General features: G+C 38.9%; 1 protein-coding gene across 4 annotated transcripts in view; it reads right to left on the bottom strand.

Moving 5' to 3' along the window:
* LOC106469404 (semaphorin-5B-like) overlaps positions 1 to 5,884 on the bottom strand; it is a 65,793-nt gene extending 59,909 nt beyond the window's left edge. For all 4 annotated transcript variants that reach the window (XM_022397919.1, XM_022397920.1, XM_022397918.1 and 1 more), the window contains exon 1: positions 5,758 to 5,884. The gene's annotated coding sequence lies outside the window, so the exon portion shown is untranslated. The remainder of the gene's footprint in view (positions 1 to 5,757) is intronic.
* Between the last annotated feature and the right edge of the window lie 654 nt (positions 5,885 to 6,538).

Below are 6,538 nucleotides of genomic sequence, written 5' to 3'. Positions count from 1 at the left end.
AAATTTATTTTATTTTTTAATTTCGCGCAAAGCTACACGAGGGCTATCCGCGCTAGCCGTCCCTAATTTAGCACTTGGGCTACTCTTTTACCAACGAATAGTGGGATTGACCGCACATTATAACGCCCCCACGGCTGAAAAGGGCGAGCATGTTTGGTGGGACGGGGATTCGAACCCGCGACCCTCAGATTGCGAGTCGAACGTCTTATCCACCTGGCCATGCCGGGCTACAAAGAAAAAACAATTATACTCACTCACTTGTTATTTATTTTCGAAATTTCAATATTTAGAGGTTGTGGCTTAAAATTTGTGACGCAAAAAAAAGTATTTCTTTTGCCTAATTCATGCAGCAATTTATTTCAGTCTTCTCAATTAAGGCATTATTTAAGCTTCAATAAATTTAGAGCAACAATGACGTAGGTTGCTAAATTATAAATCAAGATTTGAACAACAAGTGAGATTGATAAAAAAAAGAAAGTTTTTAATGCTATCCATGAAAAGTTCTGGAGCTCTTTTTGCCCTAAACTCTCTCATGTTCGAATTTTTTAAATACCCTGCACCAACTGGAGCAGCACCCTTATCCAAAAGTAAAATACATGGTTTTGAATCGAAAAAGCACATTTTGACTCCACTCCCCACAAAAAAATAAAAAATATATACATAAATAAATAGTGAGGCTTGGCAACAAGATAGTAAGGATCTGAAGTTGACGAAGGCTATAAGCATCCAGTGACGTTTTCATATCAATGACTGCTTTCATGAAAAAGATGCCAAGAAAATTGGAATTACATAAATACTTTCTATTACATAATTGCCAAGTCTCTTGATGCCACTCCAATATATTAATGTGCCTTTGGTTTCTTTGAAAGTGGTCTGTCTTGGAGGCTTAACGTTCACGTGCAGTGGGGGATCCGTGGAAAAATCAAAATGTGTTGTCTAAAACTACCCTCGCAGCTCTTAACAACGGAAAATACGGTGGTCGGGCAACAGTGCTTAATCATGACCATCAGTCTGGGCACGACAATGGACTGAGGAAACAGTAGCAATTCCACGAGCAGTGATGACCTGGAGCACAGTTCTAAAGAAGTGTAGTTAATCATCAGTATACACAAAATAGGCTAAACACGTACCTGGAACACTGTTTTCAAGCAGTCCAGTTAACCATCAGTATACACAAAATAGGCTTAACATGTACCTGGAGCACCGTTCTCAAGAAGTGTAGTTAACCATCAGTATACACAAAATAGGCTAAACACGTACCTGGAGCACCGTTCTCAAGAAGTGTAGTTAACCATCAGTATACACAAATAGGCTAAACACGTACCTGGAGCACCGTTCTCAAGAAGTCCAGTTAACCATCAGTATACACAAAATAGGCTAAACACGTACCTGGAGCACCGTTCTCAAGAAGTCCAGTTAACCATCAGTATACACAAAATAGGCTAAACACGTACCTGGAGCACCGTTCTCAAGAAGTCCAGTTAACCATCAGTATACACGCTTTGTTAATAACTCAATAAATGTTCCACCAATTTTATTTTATACGTATTAAATACTCATTATAATTCAGTATTCAATTGAATTCCGATCATAACCGTCGATCTATCAAGTGCACAGATGTGAAAAACAATAACTAAAATGTTGACCAAACAATGTGTCACAGTAAACGGACAAACAATTTCTGCAGGCAACAGGTATCTCTACCCAGAGGCGGCGCTGGCACAAGGGGTCCGTGCCCCGATTCTATTTTACAGTGCCCTGAATCCCCAGTTGGTTTCTGGAAAAATCAGAATAGAAATCCCTAAAAGATGTCATACTGAAACGCCGAAAATTCCAGCGCCCCGAAACTTTTAAGACATCTAGCGACGCCTCTTGTGTACAACTATGTTTCGTTTTCCTACTTGATAGCCCCTTTTTCAGGCCCCTTACACGTAAATCCTGAAAACAAATCTTCGCTACAAAATTCTAAACAGGTAAGTGGGACATTATACTTTAAGGTCGATTCCTCTTTAAGTTTCTAAATAAATAAATACTTATTTATCAAGTTCTATTTTATCTGGGGAAATAACTTCAAATACCTTAACAAATAGGCTTAACTAGATACGAAATTACTCAATGTGTTTATGTGATAAGCATTCGCTCATACTCAGAATGAGGCTAAAGTAAACCAAATTCAAACTAGAAATCTCTCCTACACACACACACACTTATGTGTAACATTTTCTCTTAATAAATTGCGCCCCCTGTAATTTGACAGCAGTAAATACGATAAGTTCCGGTGAAGGTTGTTTAAAATAACAATATATAGTACAAGTTCCGGCGAAGGTCGCTTGAAATAACAATTTTTAGCACAAGTTCCGGCGAAGGTCGTTTGAAATAACAATATATATATATATATATAGGACACGTTCCGGTGAAGGTCGTTTGAAATAACAATATATAGGACACGTTCCGGTGAAGGTCGTTTCGACGAAACGTCGATTTTTTTCCTTTTTCTTGGAACTGGAATTTAAAATATGAACAGAACCTCACGCACACGTGGGTACAACGGCCAGGTCAGAGACCCCCTAGGATTTAAGTATGGCCATCCCTAATTTTGGACAACTGACCAGAGGAAAGAAGGCCAACCAGCAACACCTACCGCTAGAGGGCTTTGTCTGCCTCTTTGAACCGAATAACAGGATTTGATGTCACTTTTGTAAAGCGCTCACAACTGAAAGCGTTGAACGCGTTCAGTGATACCGCATCTCTAACTCACGACCTTCGATACGCAGCCTTATAATGTAATCAATAGGTCACGCCCAAATCTTTAAGTACTTATTAATCTAACTGAACTTTCTGGTTTCTTCGTTAAATTCGACTCTTTTCTAGAATAATAAGAACGAAACTACATAGGTAGTTTGTTGTAGGACTTAACATTATTCACGTGCACGCAGAGTGTACGGAGACTACTGTATAGACAACTCTTTTTCGACCACTGAAACAAACGAGTAGCTCACCATGTTAAGTATATTTAAACTTTGTTTACAATGCTTTTGACGCTTCTCTCGATCCCACGGGGCTGTTGCAATTTTTTTTTATGTTTTGTATTTCTTGAACGGTAGGTAAATTCGTTTCTTTTTTTCCTTTTATTATTATTAATATTTACCTTTCAACACCAGTACTAAGCGACTTTAAATCTGGTGTCTTACCTACAGCAAAGCTAAGGAATCAGTCTTCGGTCATTATAAGTACTGTGTATCTTAAAGTTGAACCGTTTCTTATTTTCATGGGATTTCTTACACGCAGGCGCAGCAACTAAGGCAGGTAAAATAAGGCGTCAATATTCACTTATTATAAGTACTGTGTATCTTAAAGTTGAACCATTTTTTATTTTCATGGGCAAGCTATCAGATAAGACGTCAATCCTCGTTCGTTATAAATGCTATGTATCAGTAAGTGAACTGCTTTTAACAGACCTTGCCCATGTTGAGGCTTATTATTACTGGGTTTTTTTTATAAGAAGCTGTAAAATAAACATTTTTTACTACTGAGCCAACCACTGGAGACGGTATTTTTAGTTTGATATTCACATCGACTTACCTGTCCTATAATTAACCCGTCAATCAGTATAATAACAACCCCCCCCCCCCAACAAAAAATGCTTCTGTGGATTATATTACGTACTCCAGAGCGTGTCCCTAACAAAAAAAAAAAAAGCCACTTCCTCGAAATGAGACAGCGATAAGGGTAAAGAAAGTGTGGCACGTGCAGCTTGGAGAACTGTAGACTGCTGGTGCCTAGAAGATTTGTAAAGATATTAAACAGGGCCTAAACCAAATCCACGTGGTCGTTAGCTTGTCGAAACTCGCCGTTTGAGTCACTTTGAAACTATAAAGATACGTTCGATAAATCAAACCAGACCCACCGCCACCCTCGTCGTCACAGATTTAAAAAACGTGCATCTGTTCAGTACAATTTCAAGTACGAGCACTCAGTCGTCAGACACGTACAATATACCAACTAGTCTGAAACCAGCTTAAAAACACGAGTCCACCGTCATGCACTCAGTCGTCAGACACGTACGATATACCAACTATGCTGAAACCAGCTTAAAAACACGAGTCCACCGTCATGCACTCAGTCGTCAGACACGTACGATATACCAACTAGTCTGAAACCAGCTTAAAAACACGAATCCACCGTCATGCAGCTCGAAGTCCTTTTGCCCACAATGAATCGATAAGCAGGATTACTTCAGAGCACCTGTGAGAGGTCACAGGTTATTAAACAGTACTTTTAATGTTACAACGTTGTTAATAACTCGCTTAACAAATTAATCGATACAGCGATCTTCGGAATCAACAAACGTCCTTACTGTTCACCGCTTGAATTGGTTTTGTGTAAAATTTTCATGGATACTGTAGGATGACATACACTCGGCTTCACTTCAGATAGTTGTTTGTTAACAAATAAATCCGTGACATTTTGGCGGATAGCAAGCGTTGCAGGGGTAGCAGGTGATACGGGTTGAGGAGTGTCCCCCTCTCACGATCCTTCCCCGACAAGAATTGGGTGTGCCCCCATGTTGTACCCATCTATCAGTATTTGTCCGAGTATTAATATTTATTAGCAACAAAATAATCACACTAATAAGCGATCCAATAACTTCAAGTGGCTGACCCTTTATCAACTACTCTTATTGATATTATTAGAGGTCTATTTTGTTATATTTCAAAGTTAAGCTGATTAACTAGAGAAATATTTTCTAATTCATGAAGTTTGCTAAAACTTCAGTCTTAAATATTTTCGATGACTTTATAAGATAGTCCTACTTCGCTCCAAAGCTGTCGTTTATTGGTTAATATTAAAATACGAACGTGTTTCGGTCGTGATAATCAATCTCAAATCTTCAGATTTTCTCCTTAAATTTGGACAAAGTTTTCGTGCGGGCGGGGTTAGCTAATGAAGTTGTTAATATAGTTATGAAAAAAGTAGAGCGATTTAGTTTTAATGTAAGTTTTAAGCTAATGTAAACTTCAGTAACGCTCACGTCACTCCACGTGAGGGAAAACAACCCAGGAACAACTGACGCAAAAACCTTTTCTTCAGGTTTGTTTCAGAATCTCGCAAAAAGCTACACAAATGCTGTTATAGCTAGTCATATCTAGCTTAGCAACTAATAGTCCACGGGAAAGGCAGCTAGTCAAACAGCACACACCGCCAACTCTTGTGCTCTCCAGTCAAGTAGTGGGATTTGACCATCATTCTTATAAGGCATCCACATCCTCAAAGTGCGTAGCGTGATTTAGCGGAAACGGGACACGAACCGTAGACCCATAGTTCGGCATTTTAAACTTGGCCACGCCTGGCCTTTTTTTCTACTAGTAAAATACTTTTATGTAATCGACAATAATCTATAAATTATCAGTCTTCACCACAACGTTTCGCAGACATCATTGTGACTTCAAGTTCAAGACGTTTTTTAACGATAATAATCGTTTAAATAATGAACACAAAACTTAACTCTAATACGACGGTGGACAAGAGTCGATGCGAACCGTGTGAGAAACGAGTAAGCATTCCAGTAAACAAAACTACACAGTCAGATTGGGACCGTAACTTGTGTAAGATTCTGTAACTCTCTTGTCTTCTCCCACCTGTAGGTCTCGAGTATACGCGACGCCCAACAACATAAACGAAATTATATTTTCTTACATAGACTTGTTTATTTTACTTGTAATATTATTATTACAAAGGAATTTAAGTACTACTTACCGAAATGTTCACATTAACGAAATTCGTACAGCCCGGTTTCGAACTTTGCACACACATATATACACGCTAGCGCCTAAACTGACAAACGACGTAAGCTCGGGGAACGACGTCTACTCTCAAACACAAGTAGTTTCACTGTAAGTAACGCTGCAGATGGGTTCGCGGTAAAAGTTCAGCTTCTTCAAGGTCATCTGTACGTGCCGTTTACCTGTGTGTATAATCATACCTGCTATACGAAAAATTACATTTTAGCTCTTTACAAGACTGTGTGTGAGGGTAATATGAAAAATAGTTAACTCTTGTTTGGGATAAGGCGTTTTTGTTTTTTTTTACGTATATTTATAATTCTCGTACAGGTTAATTCACTGTGCAAAAGAGCAAAGTCCTGACCAGGTAAGAAATCTTAAGATTCGGTTTGTGGAGGAGTTCTTTGTCGCTGTAAAGTACCGTTTTTGTACACAGAGCTTCGCTGATAAAACCCGATTTTCTGCTTCTCGTAACTGGTTGGGTCTTTCGTGAATTTTACTTGTTGGTCTGCACGTTATTTTACCCGCGCACGGGAGGGAATTCCCACTCGCAGAAATGCAAGGGATAGTGTCAGTGTTTCACACACGTACAAACAAACATACTTGGGTGAGTTTCTGGAAGGACGAGTACGTGAACAAATGCCCCCCACGCCCCCCCCCCGTCAGCGATTTTTAAAGCTGTTTTGTAATTTAACAGCAGAACAAGTATTGCAAAAAATATTACTTTAGTAAATAAAGCAAATAAATAATAAAGT

The sequence above is a fragment of the Limulus polyphemus genome, unplaced genomic scaffold, assembly GCF_000517525.1.
Source record: "Limulus polyphemus unplaced genomic scaffold, Limulus_polyphemus-2.1.2 Scaffold3468, whole genome shotgun sequence".
Lineage (NCBI taxonomy): Eukaryota > Metazoa > Arthropoda > Merostomata > Xiphosura > Limulidae > Limulus > Limulus polyphemus.
The sequence above is the reverse complement of the archived record's forward strand: the minus strand, read 5'-3'. Positions and strand labels throughout refer to the sequence as shown.